The sequence below is a fragment of the Trachemys scripta genome, chromosome 5 (assembly GCF_013100865.1).
Source record: "Trachemys scripta elegans isolate TJP31775 chromosome 5, CAS_Tse_1.0, whole genome shotgun sequence".
NCBI lineage: Eukaryota > Metazoa > Chordata > Testudines > Emydidae > Trachemys > Trachemys scripta.
In genome coordinates this window covers 86860662-86883286 of record NC_048302.1, presented here as the reverse complement: position 1 = coordinate 86883286, position 22625 = coordinate 86860662, and the positions used below count along the sequence as shown (strand labels likewise).

The 22625-nt window shown below is 42.7% G+C and overlaps 1 protein-coding gene across 1 annotated transcript in view; it reads right to left on the bottom strand.

Moving 5' to 3' along the window:
* The window catches only part of DLC1 (DLC1 Rho GTPase activating protein), a 156324-nt gene that overhangs the window by 71406 nt on the left and 62293 nt on the right, over positions 1-22625 (bottom strand). The gene's annotated exons all lie outside the window — the stretch shown is intronic.

Below are 22625 nucleotides of genomic sequence, written 5' to 3'. Positions count from 1 at the left end.
AGGAAGTGTAAACAATGACTTGAAAGGTGTGCATGCAGAACTTTCCAACTGATTTACCAGTAGCTCTTTAGAATCTATCATGCATGTCATATTGAGCTTACAAACTTAATTACCTTAGCTATAAGAAACTGAGTGCCTGCCTCTCAACTCCTTGATGTAAATCAAAGACAGCAATAAAAAAACCTACAGAATAACATATCACATTTGGGGCAGTCTGAAAAATTAGGATCAACAACTCAGAGTGCCTGATTCTGATCTCAACTACACTGATGTAAATCTGGAGTAACTCCAATGGAGTGATACCAGAATCAAAGCACTATGAGGTCTGAATCAGGCCCAGAGTCTTCAGGGTGAAAGTAACATGCATAGTACACCTCTACCCCAATATAACACTGTCCTCGGGAGCTAAAAAAATCTTACCGCATTATAGGTGAAACTGCGTTATATTGAACTTGCTTTGATCCACCGGAGTGCGCAGCCACGCCCCCCCCAGAGCGCTGCTTTACCGCGTTATATCTGAATTCGTATTATATCGGGTTGCGTTGTATTGGGATAGAGGTGTATTGTCAACCTCAAATGTTCAAAAATCAGGAGTCAAGTCCCCAAAAACCATGAGACTGGCTTAAAAATCATGAGATTTAAAATAAATAAATAAATCTGTTTTTTTTTCCTTTTTTTCAAAGTGAAAGTTGACATTCTCACTTGCCTTCAAGAGCTATGGCTTTAAGTAAAATACCAAATAATATTTTGAGAGCTGGCCAGGGATGAAAGTAACTTACATGACTTACCAGTACTGCCAGAGTCCTGAGGGGGGCGTAGCCTCAACCGGAAGAGGCGGGGCCTCTCAAGATTTAAAGGCCCTGGGGCACTGGCTGTGGCTGAGAGCCCCAGGGCCTTTAAATCAACCCGGGGATCCCAGCTGCAGAGGTGGCTGGGAGCCCCCAGGGCTCAGGGGCAAATTATAGGGCCCAGGGCTCCAGCCGCTGCGGAGCTCCGGGCCCTTTAAATCCCGGCCCCAGCCTGGCAGCCGGGCTCAGGCGTGGATTTAAAGGGCCCGGAGCTCCCGCACCTGCGGGGAGCCCCGAGCCTTGCCGGGCTGGGGCCGGGATTTAAAGAGCTCTGAGCCCTTTAAATCTCAGTCCCAGCCCAGCCACCGGAGCTGCGAGTGGGATTTAAAGGGCTCTGGGCTTCCCACAGCTGCGGGAGCTCTGAGTCCTTTAAATCCCGGCCCCAGCCCAGCCGCTGGAGCTGCGGGCGGGATTTAAAGGGCGGCGGGGAGCCCAGAGCCCTTTAAATCCCAGCCGTGGAAGCTGGTGCAGTCCGGCACAGTGTACTGGCTCTTGCTGGTACGCCGTACTGGACCGTACTGGCTTACTTTCACCTCTGGAGCTGGCAACAGTGATCCATAGAGGACTAACAGGAGAGAAGTGAGGGGAAAAGAGATGAGGGAACATGGGAGGGAGCAACCAGAATGAGTGGTGAAGCCACGGAGACAGAGGGGAATCCTCATGTAGTGGGCAGGGGGATAGAGAGTCTTAGGTCTTGTCTATACTACCCGCCTGAATCGGCGGGTAGAAATCGACCTCTCGGGGATCGATTTATCGCATCCCATTGGGACGTGACAATCGATCCCCAAATCGGCGCTCTAACTCCACCAGCGGAGGTGGTAGTAAGCGCCGCCGACAAAAAGCGGCAGTAGTCGATTTTGCCGCCGTCCTCACAATGGGGTAAGTCGACTGCAATACGTCGAATTCAGCTACGCTATTCACGTAGCTGAATTTGCGTATCTTAAATCGACTCCCCGCTGTAGTATAGATGTACCCTAAGAGGAAGAGAGAGACATGAGATGTCACCTGAAGGCAGTGAAAGAGGCCTGCTATCCTCTGCCCCCTGAAAATATCAGAGAGGAGAAACAGCCTGCTAGCTATCCAGCAGCAGGTTAGGGAAGCCAGGACATGTTAGGGGAAGTTTGGAAAGGGCCTTTGAGTAACGTGATGTATATGTATAGGATGTGATGCTATGTTGGGCATAATACAAATAGCAGGAACATGTGGAAAACTGCAAGACGTCTGAGTCCTGATAATTAAGGTAACATAACCAAAAACATCACCAAATGTACACAGGACCTTTTAATGCCTGGAAGCTGAAAGGCCCCAAACCCTTCACTTATTTGGAGAACTGGCCCATAAAAACTGCTTCAAATATTGGCATATTTCCCCTGGCTTCCCCCTTCCTTCTCATGAGGAACCAGATGTTACTAACACTGATTAGAGTGGGTGGGAGGGTCAGACCCTCCTCAGTTCCTCTCTTCATCAGCTGCTCATTTGTGCTGTGCAAATGAGGGGCAGGGGGCATAATGAGAGCAGCAGGGGAGGGGTGTCTGGGGAGCAGAGACAGCAGTCTCTGTTAGTGGGGATCTGGAGTGCAGGGAAGGGAGATACAAACTGCAACCTAAAAATGCTGCTAGTCCCTGGGAGAAACCAGCTGATCTGTTGAACCTAGAACTAACAAGGGAAATATTAGACAGCTCTAAGAGAACTGAGAGTCGTGACATGCACAGAGTGTTCCAAGAGAGGATGAAACTTTTCTGCTGTTGAACAACTGGCCAAGGTAAACCCTATGTCGTTTTAATAGATTGATGGAGCTATGTCAGTTTACACCAGCTCTATGTACCTGTTGTGCTCTTATTATTTATATATTGTAAGGTGCTCGGTTGCTATGGCAATAGGCACAAAATAAGATACTAGCTAGAAAAGAAACAGAATTGTCTAGAAGTATATTAATGAATTTTGGTTAGACACTCTTTGCATAGCAGTTATTATATGGTATAAATTATCACAACACATGAATAGTTCTGAAAAAAGTTTGGAAAGCTACCTGAAGGGTAAAGTAAGGTAGAGCACAACAGGTAACTCAAAGGAAGGGAGTTGATTTTTGATATATCTATGCTGGAACTGGAAGGTGTAATTTCGAAGTGTACGTTGAGTAGACATACCCATGCTAGCTCTGATCGAGTGAGTGTACTCGAAGTGTAGCCACATTGGCACAAGTGGTAGGCAAGGCTAGCCACCTGAGTGCATACCTAGGGTCTTGCACAGAACGGTATTTGGGACAGTTAGCTCATCCCTCCGCTCAATATCCTTATATTTTTAGCATGCTAGCTTGATCAGAGCTAGCGCAGGACATTTGCCTGAACTCGAAATTACACCTTCCAGCTCTGGTGTAAACGTACCCTTAGATGGGTCTCCTTTGTCTTGAAATATTTTTTGCTAAGCTTTTGTCATCTGATTTGCCAGTTTCCTCAACCCTGATAAGGACGGATTTCATTTTTCTAAGGGAATGAGAAGGAATTTAGGCCCCTCAGTGCTGCAGTTGCTTAAGTATGTATGCAACTTTACTCAGCTGAAAAGTCCCATTGAAATTTAGGTACATAAGTGTTTGCAGGATGGAGGCTTTAATTTCTAGATGATGGAGTTTCTGGCCCTGGAACAGTCCATTTTTGTGATGTGGACCACAGTTCACTCAAGCCTTTTAAACTCATTCCACTAAGAATAGGTTCCCAGGAATGGAAGGCTGATGATGCTTTTATCCTTTGGCCACTCAGCTACTATTTCTGGTCTGGTTGATGATGCCGGAAATCAAAGTACAGATCTTGAGAACAGTAAAGCTTTTCACAATGGCCTCCCTGCTTGATAAGTCACTGTGCCAGCTAAGAAAATGAATTTCTAATACACTTGGCACTGAATCAGTGGCTTGTCTCAAAGAAGAACTGCACAGAACACTGTTTATTTGATTTGTGTAGCACTGAAGTAGAGTGCACCTATTTGAATTATCTTAGCCTCATACAACCTTTTACTGGGAAGTTCAAATTGGATTTGACAGCACCCAGACCAACACATGATTTCTTGTATTGCATTCTTCTCTGTAATTAAGGAAACAATAACACACCAATACTACTTGCATTAGATGTGTTTAACAGTATACCTTTGTTTTAAAGGTGCTAAACTCAAATATAATTTTCTTTGATTGAGATGTTGGTGGAGAACATTTGTATTCAGGAAAGTGAGAAACCAATACACTGGCTTCTGCCAGGCTTCCCCACGCATATATTTCATGCATTTTTGAAGTACACCTCTACCCCGATATAACGTGACCCAATATAACACGAATTCGGATATAACGCGGTAAAGCAGTGCTCTGGGGGGGAGGGGGAAGGGGGCTGAGTGCTCCAGCAGATCAAAGCAAGTTCGATATAACGCGGTTTCACCAATAACGCGGTAAGATTTTTTTGGTTCCCGAGGACAGCGTTATATTGGGGTAGAGGTGTATTGCTATAGTTGAAGTTGAGATGGCACCTTCATTCTAAACTCAGTTACTTCATTGTCATTTTCAGAACATTAACCTGTAAGCTCAAGTACACAAATGCTGTAAATCTGACCTAAAGGTAACTAGCTGTCTTTGTGATCTGTGCTGCATTAACAAATATCTTATGGAAATGATCACATCTCATTTTAGTCATATCACAAACACACTGTAATTCTGATTACAAAAGTAAATAGCTATATTTTGTCTGTTTTTTAATGGTTTTGTGTTCTGCATAAAAATATCTGTGTATTCAAAGACTAACTAGATTCTCCTGGTATATCAACAGTAGTTATAAAAGTCAAAGATTCTTTTTTAGGCTAAAGGTGAGTTAGACTTCTCTGACCACGGTAAAATGTGTGTCTGAAAAATCACAAAGTTTGTCCTGGATTAATTCCAGTTCATTGTGACTACTGGAGTTAGAAAGGAAAACTTAATAGGGTATTTTTAATCACTTTTACCTCTAGCAACAATGTGATGCTATTTCCATTGTTCCTGTTATGGTAATAAGTAGCTAACATGTTCCCAAAAATTGATTATTATGCTTTATTCAATAGATCAACCATCAAGACATTGCAGCCAATCAGGAAAGGGAGTGGAAAGGAACAGACAGAGGAACCTCAAAGGAAAGGACAAGACACTGTGTCTTTTGTCTTTTGTTCCAAGATGAAAATAAACTGTCTCCACCCCTGATAAGCTCCTCTTTTGATCTTCTTTTGCAATAATTAGAGTTAGACACTAAGTTATTTTATGCAGCTCTTTAAATTCAGAGTTCAGTCCACACTAAACTAATCGAATGGGAATTATTTGCCACATGTAAATATCGACACAATGAACTTTTTTATTATCACCTACATTTAGTCATGTAGCTTTTGCTTAATATCTAAGCAAACTAGCCACTGAAAAAGCTGTTGGAGATGAGGTGTGTTCTTTACTACTGTCTTCTCTTTGGTCATAATAGTTTTGTTGGGGGGGGGGAGGGGGAAGGGCAGGGGATTTTCAAATTAGGAGTACAAGTCCCATTGGGACCTTTCAATAGGACTTATGTGCCTAACTCCCTTAAATGCTTTGAAAAAAAATCTATCCCTTAACAAATGATTATACAGTAGTTTGAAGTGAGTAGGCTGAGAAGACAAACGAGACTCTCAGCTGTTAGTGGAGGTAAACATAGCAGGGTATCAGGTTCTAGCATCCTGCACAGAGATGCAGAGTTATTCTTCTAATTCACCTGGCAGACAGATCAAGTGGGTCCTATTAGGACTATAGAAAGGTTCTGAGGCAGAAGAAGCTAAGGACAATGAAAAGGAGGGCCTGTAGGGAGCAACCCTCAGAACAGCCCTGTTCAGGGACAAGCTCAGGGTGAGATTTATGCTTTTTGTTAAGTTAACAGTAAAGGAAATCCTGGGGGTAAGGAGAGGTTGGACTTTATCTGCTGCGTGTGTGCTGTGTTAGGGTGGGAATGCCACCTCTTATAGTTCTTAGTTTAACAAGAAATAAGTTCTTCTTTGCCTGTGAAAATCCATACTTGCACCGGGACGAAATGTGAGAAAATAAGAAACAATTTTATCTTCTGTCTACAAGCTAAAGAAATTCCACTTTTTATAAATATTAATAGGTTGCACATACACACAGGTGGACTGCCTGGGTCAGAGGCTAGAATGCTACAGGCCACAGCAAACAAGCCTCTTCCATGCAGCAAGCAGACCAGTCACCTTCTTCCTCTCCATGCCACGCATTGAAGATCAGATTACAAACTTTCTATGGTATACAGCAAAGTGCAGCTCTTGAGAGTAGGCTACTAAAAGCAGGTCAGAACTGAAGTGTAATTCATAGATTTTAAGGACTATTATGATTATTTAGTCTGACTCCTGCACAAGAAATAGATCCTTACCCAGCAATTCCTGCATCAAACCCAGTAACTAATGGTTGAATTACAGCATCTCCTTATGGGCTTGTCTACACAGCAGTAGGATGACCAGACGTCCCGATTTTATCGGGACTGTCCCGATATTTACTTGTTTGTCCTGCATCCTGAACAATGTTCGGTCGGGACGCGAATTGTCCTGATATTTTGACCCCCAGCACACAAGCGGAGGGGGCTCATGCCCCCCCGCCTCGACTCCGCCCCTCCCCCCATTGTATCCGTCCCCACATTCCCGCCCTTGCCCCGCCCCCAGCCCCATCCCCTCACTGCCCTATTGGATCCCTCCCCAAATCTCCGCCCTGGCCCCACCTCTTCCCCAAGCATACCACATTCCTCCTCCTCACCCCTCCCTCCCAGGCTTGCGCTAATCAGCTGTATGGCAGCGCAATCACTGGAGGGAGAGGGGAGAAGCAGGACGCGGCACCCAGCTCAGGGGAGGTGGAGGCGGAGCGAAGGCGAGCTGGTGCAGGGGGTGGGACGGGGCGTGGAGATGCCAGTGGGTGCTCAGCCCCCACCAATTTTTCCTATGCTCTGGCGGCTCTTGGTTGTTGTTTTTTTTTGCTCTTTGCTTTTTCCTCCGCCGCCGGCTCTTGGGTTTTTTTTTTTTCTCCGCCAGCACACCCCTCCCCCCCCCCGCATCCCGATATTTCACATCTCTCATCTGGTCACCCTACACAGCAGGGTAATGTGCTCTACGAGGGCATGATTTCTAAAGCACACCAATGTGTTGTGCAATAATTGACCCTGATGATGCACACTAAATGTTCCCTAGTGTGCTTTAATTTAGTACTATTTCAAACAGCATTATGTTAAAGTAAACTAGCAGAGTCTACACATTATAGAGTGCAGTACCCCACTGTGTAGACAAACTCTTAGAAAGACATCTTGATTTAAAGAATTTAAGTTCTGGAGAATCTACCACATACCTTGGCAAACTCTTCCAATGGTTAATTACCCACTGGGTTAAAAAGCTGCACCTTATTCCAGTTTGAATTCTCTTAGCTTCAATTTCTGCCATCATATCTTATTCTGCCTTTGTCTGCTAGACTGGAGAACTCTTTAGTGTTAAATCCTTTCACAAGTCCCCTGATGTAATCAGAATGATGTGATGTTAAGGCCTGATGTATTGTAAACTATTAGGACCAGAACATACAGCTATGTATTGTTGAGAAGCAGCTTTCCAATGATGTACTATTTTTATCCCTGGTGATACATGAGGTAAATCCTGAGGCCACAAAAAGGTATGTAGCATTTATCAGACAAGATAGGATGCTTTCAACATATCATGCAATCTCGGTTGGTGCACATTCATATTATCAGTAGAATCAGTGTAGCCAGTGGAATACTACATTGTCTGCCAGCCCTGTAAATAATGCAGTAAAAACAAAGAATAATGGTATTCTTTTGGAATTCCAGGAAAGGAGGCCCATTGTCAACTTCCTTATTTAATATTTCAAAAATAGAAAAGCTGATAGAATAAATGAATCATTCACAGGAGCAGATGTCAATTAATTAAAACAGAGCATTAAAGTGTCAAAATAATTCATTTGTAAAACTGCATTAAAACTTTCAACCTCACATGTAAAATTATGTCTGGTACAGTTAGGGTGACCAGATATCCTGATTTTATAGGGACAATCCCGATATTTGAGGCTTTGTCTTATATAGGCACCTATTACTCAGATAAGCAACTAATGTTCTAATGCTTATCTGAAGTTTATTCTCTCTTCTCGGTCTGGAAATCAAATCAGGGTGAAAGTCTTGCAACATGTAGATTTCTCATGCAATTTCCTCTCCCCTCTTCTGCCTAGGCCAGAATACTGAAGAAAAAGCCTTTTTCATGGTATTTTAGTACTTTTGCTTCTGGCTGACACCAGGAAGTCAGAGACACATGGAAATTAAAGAAAAACAAAGCAAAATGAACTTTTTTGAACCCTAAGAAAAGGTTTAGTTTGGTTCAATGCAAGTTCAGTTTGGCTTGCTGACAGTGAGAGCTATTGGACTGTAGTATAATATCACACAGAAAGTGGTGTGAACCCTGTTTCCTGGCTAATTTAAATTGGACTAGACAAAGCTCTAGTAAGTCAACAGTAGGGACGAACCTGCACTGTGAGCAGGATGGGGTGGATAACATAGCACAAGGGTTCTCAGGGCAAATTATTTGGTGGCCTCAGAGTGGCCTCAGGCCAACTCTTCCTGGTGGCCGTTCTCACACTTTTTCCTAAAATACGTAATTAGCTTTATAAAAACAAATAAATATGCACATATACACATCCAAATCATTGTAATTTATTTAATGCTAGCTAGTAAGTCTGCTGTGAAAAGTAATATTAATAAACATACAAGTATCACTTTTCACAGCAGACTTACTCAGCCCTAGGAAGTCTGGGGACAAATTAAGCTCTGGATGGGGGATTGGCGGAGGCAGCAGGGGCCGGGGCAATGGAGGGGGGGTTGCTCTGGGAAGGCAGTGGGGGGCCGGAACCTGAAACCCTGGGGCCGGAGCTCAAAGCCTCGCAACCAGAGCCTGCCTCTCATCACCCTCTGATTGAAACCCAAATCCTGAGCCCTATCGCCCTGGGAAGGTGGGGAACTCACTGGCAGCCCAGCCCTTGCTGGAAGCCTCAGCAATCAACACCAACGCTGTGCATCCAGGAGCACCAGTGAGTGGGAGGGGCTGCTGCTGCTTCCCCCTTCCACTCCCCATCACACCTCAGGAGGCTGTTGCTGCAAGAAAAGCCCCTGGTGGCTGCATTTGAGAAACGCTGACCTAATAGGCCTACTCTGTCTCTAACGACTATAATTTGGATAGTTGAAGTTGTTTTTTAAACCCTTTTGTCCATCAGCTCTTAGATACCAAGGTGATAGGTGCCTGAGGTTCGGGCTAAGAAAGGGGCAAGTTCTGAATGCTGCTACTGATAAGCTTATTACCCACAATGAATTCAGCACCTAGCTAGTCTATACTAAAACGTTTGTGTTATCGTAACCCTTACAGTGACAGCTGGTGACCAGGATACCTGTGGAAATGCTGCGCAGTTGCCGACCAGAGCCAGAACTATGACACCTTTTCCTAGGGAGTGGCATGCGGTCCAGTAGCTGATGGGGAAGGAGGCAGGATCATATTAATTTTGCACTTCTTGTGCCGTAAAATGCAGCCTCTTCAGCAGCAGGCATTCTGCATTGGCTTAAAAGCTAGTGGTTTCTAACCTTTTCCTGGCCCAGGCTTCCACCCAACAACAAACTGGCAGATGAGAGCCCCTCCTATGTCTCCCTGCAGTAGGCCCTGGCACAATTGCTGCCATCTTTCCTCCCCACTCATTTCTCTCTCCCTTCCCACCATTTGTGTCTGTCTTTATTTTCTGTACTGTGTTACTTTCTGCACTCTTGCTTTGTGGCTTTCCCTTGCTGCTCCCTGCTTACCAGAAGGCTGCACATAATTTGGAGTGTGGGCATCCAGTGATGACTTCACAGTGTAAGGCTAGCATGCACTCCAATGGCTGAGCTGAGTGCTGCTGGACCCAGCGAGGAGAAGGGAAGGTTGCTAAGATAGTACTTGCGGACCTCTCCCCATAAGCCACTGCTGTAACTGGCTATGTTAGGGGTCCCAAGGAGCTGGTATGGATGAAATGGGTAGCTTTCAAGGAGCTATCCACAGCCACAGAAGCACTTTTGCAGTGGGAGTAGGGGCAGGTTCAGGTTAACACAGCTATCGCTATTGCATTGTTCTTTTACTTCCCACCTCCTCCTCTGGACTAATTGAGGGCCCATCCCCAGCTCAGGAAAGTTTGTTATGAACTGTTTTGAGTTTTCATTAGGCGAGGAAGTGGAGAATAACTTCTCCAGACGAAACCACATGGGGGACTTAAACAGGGAAAATGGAAAGGAGTGGCATTGATGGATTCCAGAGAAAGAGTGCCATCCACTGCTGCTGGCTTGGAGATTGTTCCAGCAGAGTTAGTTATTTAAATGGGTAATCCTAAATAAAAAGTAAAGTAATACTTTTTTTTTTAAAGGTTCAGATAGGTGATACAAATCAACAAAATCAAGTTCATACTGACTGACAACTGCATCCTCATCAGATCCTGTTGCGCGTAGAATATTTGGAGGCATCAGATAACTGTCTGATACTAAGCACCTATATGTGATGAGCTAAGGCTGGGGTGTGAGCTTTGACTTTGGATGGAATTGCTAGGTTTTGGCTTTAAAGTAGTTAATGGGTGGGTGTGTTGGCAGCAGTCTGTTTATGTTGTTGGGCTTCTTAGAAATGAAAACCTTGGATACTTTCCTGCTGAGGGTTGGCAGTAACTGCAGATACATTTCAGAATATTATTATATTTCATAGAAAGATTTGATGAAAATTAGAAGAAACAAGTTCAACATTAACCAGACTTGCAGGATATTTTTTACATAGTTAGAGGGCTTAGGTAATTATTTTCTTAATGAGCAAACTTGTCAAAACACATTACACAGACTGTTTATACATCATCACTCTTTTCCTCAGTAGTCTGATACAGATCATACAATGCAGGAAAACATTCATTTCTAATTACTGCTGGTAATTTTTCAAAGATTATTCACAACCAAGTTACTACAATCTAGTGGGGAACCCAAAAGCTTTCCTAGGAAAAACAAACAAATTTTCATAATACTACAGTTTATATTTTGAGCTCAGAAAACTGCATATTTTTGTATTTGATCATACAGTATGAACTGAAATGCAACATGCTGATGAAAATGGCTAATGTTCTTGCAGTGCTAGGGAATCAGTGACACCATACCAAGATATTTGGTACTTATATACTGCCTTCCATCACAGGCTCTCAAAGTGTTTTACAAACAATGAATTAATCGTCATGACCCCTTTGCAAGGTAGGTAACTTCTATTGTCTTAATTTTACAGCTTGGAAAACTAAGGCACCCAAAAGTTAATGGCTTGTCCAATGTCACCCAATGAGACCACTGAGAGAACTGGGAACCAAACCTTGATTTCTTGACTCCCATTCATGTGGTTTAATGATACGCCTATCCTTATGCGCTATTTACAGCATTTCTATGGATCAAATGGCTGTGGGATAAGTTGTGCCTGCCTATTGCACAGGTGTAGCAGAAGACAATAAGAGTCTTCATGGACCCCCATGCAAGAATCAGGCATAGCTGAAGTTCCTGTGCTCAGTGTAGCACAGTAGTGCTCCTTCCTAATGCACATGGGGAGACAACCCAACCCAACCCAACCCAAAGGAATAGGGAGTTCCAGCAGAGCTGCCAGGGCCTAGAGAAGTGAGTATGCTGCATTATCCTCATGGATACAGCTTCCTCTCAGAGGGTGTGGCTCCACATGACTCCCAATGTAGGCCAGTGCCTGGAAGGCATGATTAAGACCTTCATGTTAGGACACTGTGCTTTATTGCATCCAGGGACTCCAGCAGGAATTTAAAGCTAAAGTTGTTTTGATGACAGAATGAAAAATATGGGTTGTATGTGAAGTATGGGCTTGCTACAGTATTCAGGGTATACATTCTAGGCAGTTTGTTCTTATCTTACCAGTATCATGCTTTAGCCTTCCTGTTTGGGAGTAACAGGTGCATTGTGGGGTGTACTACATTATTTGAAATTCTATATGTAAAAGTATTCTGGTTAGTGTAGCTATATCATTTTCTAGTGTCTTCAGCTTTTGGAAATAATTTTTAGCACCCAGGGATGTGTAAAGCATTTCTCAGTTATTTGAACATTGCAGCTATCTGCAAGCTATCTTCACTGCTAACAGGTGTTTAGTTATTTTTGTTATTTTAGTATTCAACTTAATGAAATAAGATGCACAGTGATGTATTTTTTCCAGGACTCCCACTGATAGGTACACAAGCTATATAGAGATCACTTTCACATTTTTAGCAGTTAGTGATGGGTGAACCTCAAAAGGTTCATAGGTTCATTTTCCTTTGGATGAATACATTAGAATTCAGATTCTTATCCTTGGGTCAGCAAAACTGGGCTAGTAATCAAATCAGAACAATGGTTCTTGTAAGGTAATGACAGATTGCCACAAGTACTCCTGTGCTCTCTTTAGAGACTAACAAATTTATTTCCTACTGTATTTTCTACTACATGCATCCGATAAAGTAGGCTGTAGCTCACGAAAGCTTATGCTCAAATAAACTTGTTAGTCTCTAAGATGCCACAAGTACTCCTGTTCTTTTTGCGGATACAGACTAACACGGCTGCTACTCTAAAACCTGACAGATAGAGAAAGAACTTTCCAGTAGTTCCTGGTCAGGCTGGAAATCAAGTCAAAACACCCCTTTTCTGTTTTTTCTTTTTTTTTTTTCCCAACCCTTTTGCTTTTTGCTCCTGCTTATATACTGTGGAACAATCTTCTCCCCTCAGGGTATGTCTACACAGCAACTAGACACCAGTGGAGCTGTTTTGTTGCAGTGTGGACTTCCAGGCTTGGGTTGGAGGCTGGGCTCTAGGACCCTGCAAGGTGGGAGGGTCCCTGAGCCTGGAAGTCTACACAGCAATGAAACAACCCTGCAGCCTGAGCCCTGTGAGCCCAAGTCAGTGAGCACGGGCCAGTCGCAGGTGTCTAGTTGTTGTGTAGACATACCCTCAGTTACATCCATACAACCCCAATGTCTTCAGCTGACAAAATTTTGCTCTCACTTACACCTAGGCGTGGACAGATTAGAATTTCATCAATACATGTCAGTAAACATCAATTACACACACAAACTGATGAAAATATATTTCCATCGATAACAATCGAAATTCACAGATAGACAAAGTATGAAAAATGTTGCTTGAGAACTGATTAGAATTTAATTTCAAGATATTTACTTTGTATATTTTGACATGTGATGTTGACAATTTGTGTATTAATGGTTATAAAGCAATTGTCTGACACCCTCCCCATAATTGAAAATTAAAAAAGATAAAGATAAAAAATGCTTACAACCCACAATTTCACACAACTGTTAATATTTACATAGATAAAACCAATGATATTATCTGTCAAAATTACAAAAAAAAATAAAAATTGAGTTCTTACCACCCATGTGAATCTCGTGGGGGTTGCCTGGATGTAAAATGAGGGCAGAATTTGGCCTCTGATTATGTGTGTATATGAGAAATATAGTAATATAATATTTGAGATCTTAGTTTTAGTCTGCTAAAGCTATCATTGTAAGCATTATTATGCTAGGAAACCCACTAGGACTGTTAATATCTCTGGCGTTAGCATGGAACTTTTCCTTGACTACCAAAACATGGCAATTTTCCATGTTAAAGTAAGCTCTAAAGATCCCACCCATTTCCCTCCCCTATCCTCTCAACACATACTTCAAACCCCTTCCTGAAGTCCTCTGCTGTTATCACAATCCTTCTGCCTGAAGAGGACTGAACAGAAAGGACTTCTTTTGGAGCCTGGCTGCAACACACACTGAAAAAGCCAAAGAGGTCCCTGCTGAGTGATGCGAGATCATGTACTGAGTGCTGGTTGCTTCTTCAGCATTGTCAACCTGGGAACAGCAGACTGCAGAAATTGATGCCTGAATAAAAACTACATTGGTATAAAATAGAAACGTAATGATGTGATCAAATGTCACACGAGGGTGACAGCAAAATAATTCAGTTTGTTTTGAAATTAACTCCATAAGGGTCTGAGTCTGTCATCTTTGCTCCCAGTGGGAAGTGTATCTTCTGCCATGAGTATGCATAGATGACATGGTTCTTGATTCTCATTTACAGTGAGGCCCCTTTATATCACTTCGGCAGTGTCAAGTGGTCTTAAAGTAGGTGTAAATTTAATGTATATATATGCGTGTGTATATAATTTACATCTTCTTAACACTTCCAAAACCGCTGAAAATTTCATGATCAAACCAGTTACATAAACCACACTGCATAGCAAGGACTGATTCTAAGGCTTGGTCTACACTACCCCCCCCAATTCGAACTAAGGTACGCAACTTCAGCTACGTGAATAACGTAGCTGAAGTCGAAGTACCTTAGTTCGAACTTACCTTGGTCCACACGCGGCAGGCAGGCTCCCCCGTCGACTCCGCGGTACTCCTCTCGCCGAGCTGGAGTACCGCAGTCGACGGCAAGCACTTCCGGGTTCGACTTATCGCGTCCAGACTAGACGCGATAAGTCGAACCCAGAACTTCGATTTCCAGCCGTCGAACTAGCTGGTAAGTGTAGCCAAGGCCTAAGGGGAAAGGACTTAGTTTAAGAAGATAACTACAAAAATGACAGAATTACCAGATCAATTAACTATTGAAACAACATATGACGCTTTGCTAACTGGCAAATTATTAAAAATACAAAACTGAGCATATTGTTAAATGCAGCTTTGACATATAGGAAGTTTAGTTTCACTCATTTACATGTATAAATTACTATACAAGTTATAACACAGTGGAGAATCAGGCCTGCCTTGTGATCTTGGGCATGTTACTTAACCTTTCTGAGTCTCAGTTTCCCCTGCTAGCTGTTGTGATTGATATGGAAATTTCCTGCAATATCCTTGAAAAACCTTATTGTATTAAATTGACATATTATCATGGGTCAGGATTGTATATAACCTCTCTAGGGGAAGATGTGATGTGAGGATTGGGAGTTGAAAGGACTATGCTGAAAATTTGCCAGACAAGAATATACTTTTAAGCCAATAAGTGTGAAGTGGATTTCCTTGGGAATACCTAGAAAGAGGTTAATGCAAATTCCCCACCTCCGGTTAGGCAAAACCCCAGTTTTTTGAAGCTACATCCTGAGGAGAGGGTCATTGTCTGCTGGTCCCAGAGACTGAAGATCAAAGGCCTGAGCTGTATAAAGAATCTGAAAGTTATGTACTTGTAACCATAGGAGAAACCTAGTTGTGAGTTTTGAAGGACTGACATCTACCAGAGCGAGCAATTGGAGTTGGGGTGACCTGTGGTAAGCTTTTTTAGCATGATCATAGGTCCCAAAAGTTACAGATGCTTTCTGCATAACATCTGCAAACACTTGGAAGGTGGTAAGGTGATAGGGAACAGCCAGCATGGATTTGTGAAGAACAAATCATGTCAAACCAATCTGATAGCTTTCTTTGATAGGATAACGAGCCTTGTGGATAAGGGTGAAGCTGTGGATGTGGTATACCTAGACTTTAGTAAGGCATTTGATACGGTCTCGCATGATATTCTTATCGATAAACTAGGCAAATACAATTTAGATGGGGCTACTATAAGGTGGGTGCATAACTGGTGGATAACCGTACTCAGAGAGTTGTTATTAATGGTTCCCAATCCTGCTGGAAAGGCATAAGGAGTGGGGTTCCGCAGGGGTCTGTTTTGGGACCGGCTCTGTTCAATATCTTCATCAACGACTTAGATATTGGCATAGAAAGTACGCTTATTAAGTTTGCGGATGATACCAAACTGGGAGGGATTGCAACTGCTTTGGAGGACAGGGTCATAATTCAAAATGATCTGGACAAATTGGAGAAATGGTCTGAGTTAAACAGGATGAAGTTTAACAAAGACAAATGCAAAGTGCTCCACTTAGGAAGGAAAAATCAGTTTCACACATACAGAATGGGAAGAGACTGTCTAGGAAGGAGTACGGCAGAAAGGGATCTAGGGGTTATAGTGGACCACAAGCTAAATATGAGTCAACAGTGTGATGCTGTTGCAAAAAAAGCAAACATGATTCTGGGATGTATTAACAGGTGTGTTGTGAGCAAGACACGAGAAGTCATTCTTCCGCTCTACTCTGCTCTGGTTAGGCCTCAGCTGGAATATTGTGTCCAGTTCTGGGCACCGCATTTTAAAAAAGATGTGGAGAAATTGGAAAGGGTCCAGAGAAGAGCAACAAGAATGATTAAAGGTCTTGAGAACATGACCTATGAAGGAAGGCTGAAAGAACTGGGTTTGTTTAGTTTGGAAAAGAGAAGACTGAGAGGGGACATGATAGCAGTTTTCAGGTATCTAAAAGGGTGTCATAAGGAGGAGGGAGAAAACTTGTTCACCTTAGCCTCTAAGGATAGAACAAGAAGCAATGGGTTTAAACTGCAGCAAGGGAGGTCTAGGTTGGACATTAGGAAAAAGTTCCTAACTGTCAGGGTGGTTAAACACTGGAATAAATTGCCTAGGGAGGTTGTGGAATCTCCATCTCTGGAGATATTTAAGAGTAGGTTAGAGTAGGTTAGACAGTATTTGGTCCTGACATGCGGGCAGGGGACTGGACTCGATGACCTCTCGAGGTCCCTTCCAGTCCTAGAATCTATGAATCTATGAATCTCTTAAGATATGGCCTTACCTATCCATCCACACAGCTAAAACTCTCATCCAAGCTCTCATCATCTTGAATTTTGATTACTGCATCATTCTTCTCTGACCTAGACAAATGCAATCTTGCACCAATCATGTCCATTCATAATGCTGCTACAAAGATCATTCTCCTAGATGGTTGGTGTGACCATGCCATGCTTCTCTTTGAATCCCACCAGTGGCTTTCTTTTCTCTATTGTCTCAACCATCTCATTCACTATCAAAATGTTGACTCCCACCTCTGTTTGGTCTGTGATGCCAGCCTCTATTGCCAACTTGTCAAATTTTCAAACACCCTTTGTTCTTTCTCCTATGCTGTTCCTCACACTTGGGAAGAACTCCCTGGAAACAGCTGCAAGACTTCATTATCCTCATTATTCTCCTTCATATGCCTCCTTAAAACTCTCCTTTACTGAGATGCTGAGCCCACAGCCTAACATGCTGACTAATACTGTCTCATTGTTTCCTTCGAATCCCTCCCGCCCGCCGGTCTGTATCCCACTGTTGCCTCTTGTCCTGTACTTAGATTGTAAACTTTGGGGCAGGAACTGTCTTTTTATTCTGTGTTTGTATAATGCCTAGCACAATGGGGTCCTCCTAGTGCTATGATAATACTATTACTACTAATAAATACTAATTAAATCCATAGAAGTGTTACTACTTTTAACATTCATGTCTTTTCTTCAGGCTTTCAAATATTGGAGATTACTTAGATTTCAAAAAGGTTTATGGCTGTTAATAAATTAAATCATTCATGTAGCTTCATAAATGTACACGGTGCTTTACAAACATGGTGCTTTACAAGTCAGTGCCTGTGATCTCAGAGACTACCTTTCCCTTCAGGTGAAACTGTGGCAGCTAAGAAAATTGAGGAATTTGAGCTTGCAATCCCTTGAGTTAATGCATGGGGCTTTAGGCAGATCAGTCTCAGTAATGGTATCTTCTCCCACTGGTTCACCAGAGCCTGGATATGTTGATTTTGAGGTACCACTGCAAGGCCTGTGTGTTCTCCCAGACTTTCTTGAGAGGGCTAGGAAAAGGCCTGAGTTGATGGAGAGTATGGTTGCGGGAAGTTTTCTGTTGACATTTGGTCCCTTTTAAAATTATAAAATAACAGAAGTTTGTATATGTCTTCAGGTTACTCGTTAGGTGCATTTTTATTAAGTAGAAATAATTAGAAAATTAAAATGCATAGGATATAGGATAGTGTGCAAAATACCATACCTATCTCTGTCCTATAATCTGTATCACTTTAAAAATATGTAAACTGCTAGATAATAGAAATATCCTAGAAATAATTATGTTTATTTCTAATTATTTATTACTCTACCTAACACTGATGTTGGGTTGCTAAAGCAAACACTCTTATTCTGGTCACCTAAAAATTACAACAATGTTCAAAATGTGAAGGAAAAGTCATATGTTTTCCAAATCAGTAAAACTTCCAGGGCTACATTCAGCTACATTCCCAGGAAAATCACCATTTTAGGGGACTGCTGCTTTTGCTATCAGAAAAGCTTTCCAATACACCAACAATGTGGAACGATTAAATCTTGGGAGATAATTGTACAGCCATGAATCATTCCTTAGTCTTTGCACATGATGTTAGTAATCTCCCTGGAATATTATATTAAAACAATACTCTACATTTTCATAAAGAATGTTCTGTCTGACAGCAGAGGATAGTCTCAAAGTAGTAATGGACTTGGGTTAGCCATGTACTATCGGACTGGAACTACTCCAAGATTTCTGCTAATACTACTCAAAGTATGAGTCAACACACCTGTTTTAAAAATATGGATACAGTCAGAGGCCAACAATGTAATTTTTGGCAAGGGCATTAGAAATGAATATAAATTATGTTCTTTAATTCAGTTTGAATGCTTTTAATATAGGACATTAGAAGAATTTTCATGACTGTGATTTTCTCTTGTCCAGAATGATGTGGAATAAGCAAATGAAATCAACTCTTGCAATAACTAAAAACATCATTCTTGTAAAAACAATATTAAATATTTATTTTCTTTTTATTTAAAATAAACCTTCTTAAGTTTTTGGCAACAGATGATTTTCTAAAAACTTTTCAAATTAGCCAGTGTTTTGCTAACAGTTATAGGGCCATATCCTTTAAACACCAATTCATGTGAACATGTCCATAAAAGCCAATGGGATTAACTCATATGAGTAGGAGCAAACAGATACTTTCAATCTGATTGATTTATTTTAGATTAAAATAACAAACCAAGAAAGAACAGAAGTGTCAATAAAAGTGCGTATGTAGCTGCACTTAACTGAACATAAAATGACTGGCCAGTCTCTTCAAGCAGCAGAATCAGAAATGTAAATGTATATTACAATGAGATAGTAATAACAGTGCTAGAACACAATGACATTTGCCACACTAAGCACTTTGTTAACACAGTATTGTAAGACTGGGCAGCTGAAATCAGTTTACAGAATGCAAAAGAGCAACTCGTAAAATTCTAGCTAATTATGCTACACAGTCATGCAAATTCCGAGCCCTCCATTCTTCCACAGCCAAATGTTACCATAAGAAACCTCCACACTTTTTCTTCATTCATTGACACTCATTTGCTAAGTTTCCCAATCCCCTGTCTTTTCATGCAGTAGGATGGACTTCCTGGTACTACCAGATGGTAGCAAATTCCAACGTTTGCCCCACTGCTTTCCTTCAAGGATTGCTCAAGTAACTGATGTTTCCTCCCATAGAGACACAAATGTTTCTCCCTATCTAACTTAATACATTGGGAAGCCAAACTAGTGTGCTGATGGAGCTCCTAGAATTTCATTTTCAGATGAAAATTCTGAAGATTATCATGAGGGACTTTTATTATCTATGTTGCAAAATAGATAAATCCTCCCCCCCCGCCAAAAAAAAAACAAAAACAGAAAAGAATGTGCATATATCCCACCCGCAGAAAGAAATCTCCTAGTTATTTAATAAAATACTTCCTTTAAAAATATTTTTTTACCTTCTCCCATTAACTGACAGGAGATTGGTGTCCATATTCTACAAACCACCATTATAATAGATGGATTTGGTGTCCATATTCTACAAACCACCATTATAATAGATGGATTTGTTGACAATCTCAGTGCGGAGGCCAAGGACATCATATACCACAGAGGGAACATGGAGCTAAAGGTAAGGAAAGAAAAAAAAAAGGTGTGGGGGGGGTGGAAGGTACCTGAATTAGAAAAGGATAGGGAGGTAGAAATTGGAAAGAGGGAAAAGACAAGCACAGGGAAATAGGCAAATTGGGTAGGGCAGTGGACTCAGAATAAGGAGACCTTTGGCTTCTATTTCCAGTTTGCCGAAGACCTGATGTGTGACCTTGGGAAAGTAACAATCTCTGCATCGCTTTTTCCCTTCCTGTCTCTTGTCTGATTTGTTTATTTAGAATGTAAATTCTTTGGGGGCAGAGACTGTCTCTTACTATGTGTATGTAAAATGTCTATGACAAACGGGCCCTGATTTCAATTGGGGCCTGTAGGAGCTACTACAATACAAATATTAATTAGTAATAATAAATCAAATGGAGAAACTAGAAAGTGGGGGATAGAGACAACAATGTGGAGTGGGGAGGGATTAAAATATGAATTTCTTACCTATCTGTAAGAACATGGATTGGAATCCTACTTTCTTAAATTAAACTAAAGGTCTGAGAAGTTAATGAATGTAAGCCCTGGGAATAACATCCTGTTTGTTACAGAAACAGACATGGGATCATTAATGACCACAAATCATAGAATCATAGAGTCATAGACTTTAAGGTCAGAAGGGACCATTATGATAATCTAATCTGACCTCCTGCACAACGCAGGCCACAGAATCTCACCCACCCACTCCCGCAACAAACCCCTAACCTATGTCTGAGCTATTGAAGTCCTCAAACCATGGTTTAAAGACTTCAAAGTGCAGAGAATCCTCCAGCAAGTGACCCATGCCCCATGCTGCAAATATGGTGATCAGCTAAACCCTGAACATGTGGGTAAGACTCACCAGCCAGACACCCATGAAACAATTTTCTGTAGTAACTCAGATCCTACCCCATCTAACATCCCATCACAGGCCATTGGGCATATTTACTGCTAATAGTCAAAGATCAATTAATTGCCAAAATTAGGCTATCCCATCATACCATCCCCTCCATAAACTTATCTAGCTTAGTCTTGAAGCCAGATATGTCTTTTGCCCCACTGCTCCCCTTGGAAAGCTGTTTCAGAACTTCACTCCTCTGAAGATTAGAAGCCTTCATCTAATTTCAAGTCTAAACTTCCTGTTTATATCCATTTGTTCTTGTGTCCACATTGGTACTGAGCTTAAATAATTCCTCTCCCTCCCTGGTATTTATCCCTCTGATATATTTATAGAGAGCAATCATATCTCCCCTCAGCCTTCTTTCGGTTAGGCTAAACAAGCCAAACTCTGAGTCTCCTTTCATAAGACAGATTTTCCATTCCTCGGATCATCCTAGTAGCCCTTCTTTGTACCTGTTCCAGTTTAAATTCATCCTTCTTAAACATGGGAGACCAGAACTGCACACAGTATTCCAGATGAGGTCTCACTAGTGGCTTGTATAATGGTACTAACACCTCTTATCGCTACTAGAAATACCTCGCCTGATGCATCCCAAGACTGTATTAGCTTTTTTCACGGCCATAGCACATTGGCGGCTCATAGACATCCTGTGATCAACCAATACTCCGAGGTGCTTCTCCTTCTCTGTTACTTCCAACTGATGAGTCCCCAACTTATAACAAAAATTCTTGTTATTAATCCCTAAATGCATGACCTTGAACTTTTCACTATTAAATTTCATTATATTACTACTACTACGCCATCCAGATCTTCCTGTATAATATCCCAGTCCTTCTCTGTATTGGCAATACCTCCCAGCTTTGTGTCATCCACAAACTTTATTAGCACACTCCCACTTTTTGTGCCAAGGTCAGTAATAAAAAGATTAAATAAGATTGGTCCCAAAACCGACCCCTGAGGAACTCCACTAGAAACCTCCCTCCTGCCTGACAGTTCACCTTTCAGTACGACCCATTGTAGTCTCCCCTTTAACCAGTTCCTTATCCACCTTTCAATTTTCATATTGATCCCCATCTTTTCCCCATGTGGAACCATATCAAATGCCTTACTGCAGGCCTGCACAACATGCGGCCCGGGGGCCGCATGCGGTCCACGGGGGGTGAGTAGGTGGGTTCACTGTGTGGCCCGCGGGCCGTGAGTAGGTAAGCGGCGGGTGAGGGAGGGGGGCTGAGGAGGCAAGCGGGTGGGCAGTGGCAGGGGGGCAGGTGAACCGGCAGCGGGGGCGGGACCTGAGGAGGCGAGCGGGTGGGCAGTGGCAGGGGGTGAGTAGGCGAGCCGGGGAGGGTGGGGGGCTGAGGAGGCGAGCGGGCAGGCAGTGGCGGGGAGGCAGGTGAGCCGGTGGCAGGGGATGGGGGGCTGAGTAGGTGAGCCGGGACGGTGGGGGGCTGAGGAGGTGAGCGGGCGGGCAGTAGCGGGGGGTGAGTAGGCGAGCTGGGGGAGGGAGGCTGAGGAGGCGAGCGGGTGGGCAGTGGCAGGGAGGCAGGTGAGCTGGCAGCGGAGGTTGGGGGGTGAGGAGGCGAGCGGTGAGTCAGTAGCTGACCCGTTCTACTGATCTGGTCTGGCTCCCATCCCCTCTCCAAGGGTTGCAGCTGTCTGGAGGTGCCTGCCTTCCACGCCTTCCTCATTCATTCAACAGGGCAATTGATTACAAAGTGAGGGGAAGATCTTATTCTACTTCTAGCAAAAAGAAATTTTTCTTTTACCTTATTTATACTACTTTAGGGCCAGCTACAACATATTACCAAGGTTCAATACTGCTGTTTCAGCAGGGCGGCGCTGGGGACGGAGGGTTTTTTCCACAGGGCGGGCGGGGTTCGGCGGGGCCGGGGTGAGTTCAGCCCTCAGCTGTTTTCTTTGGAGTAATATGGCCCTCGCCGCTTTATGAGTTGTACGGGCCTGCCTTACTGAAATCGA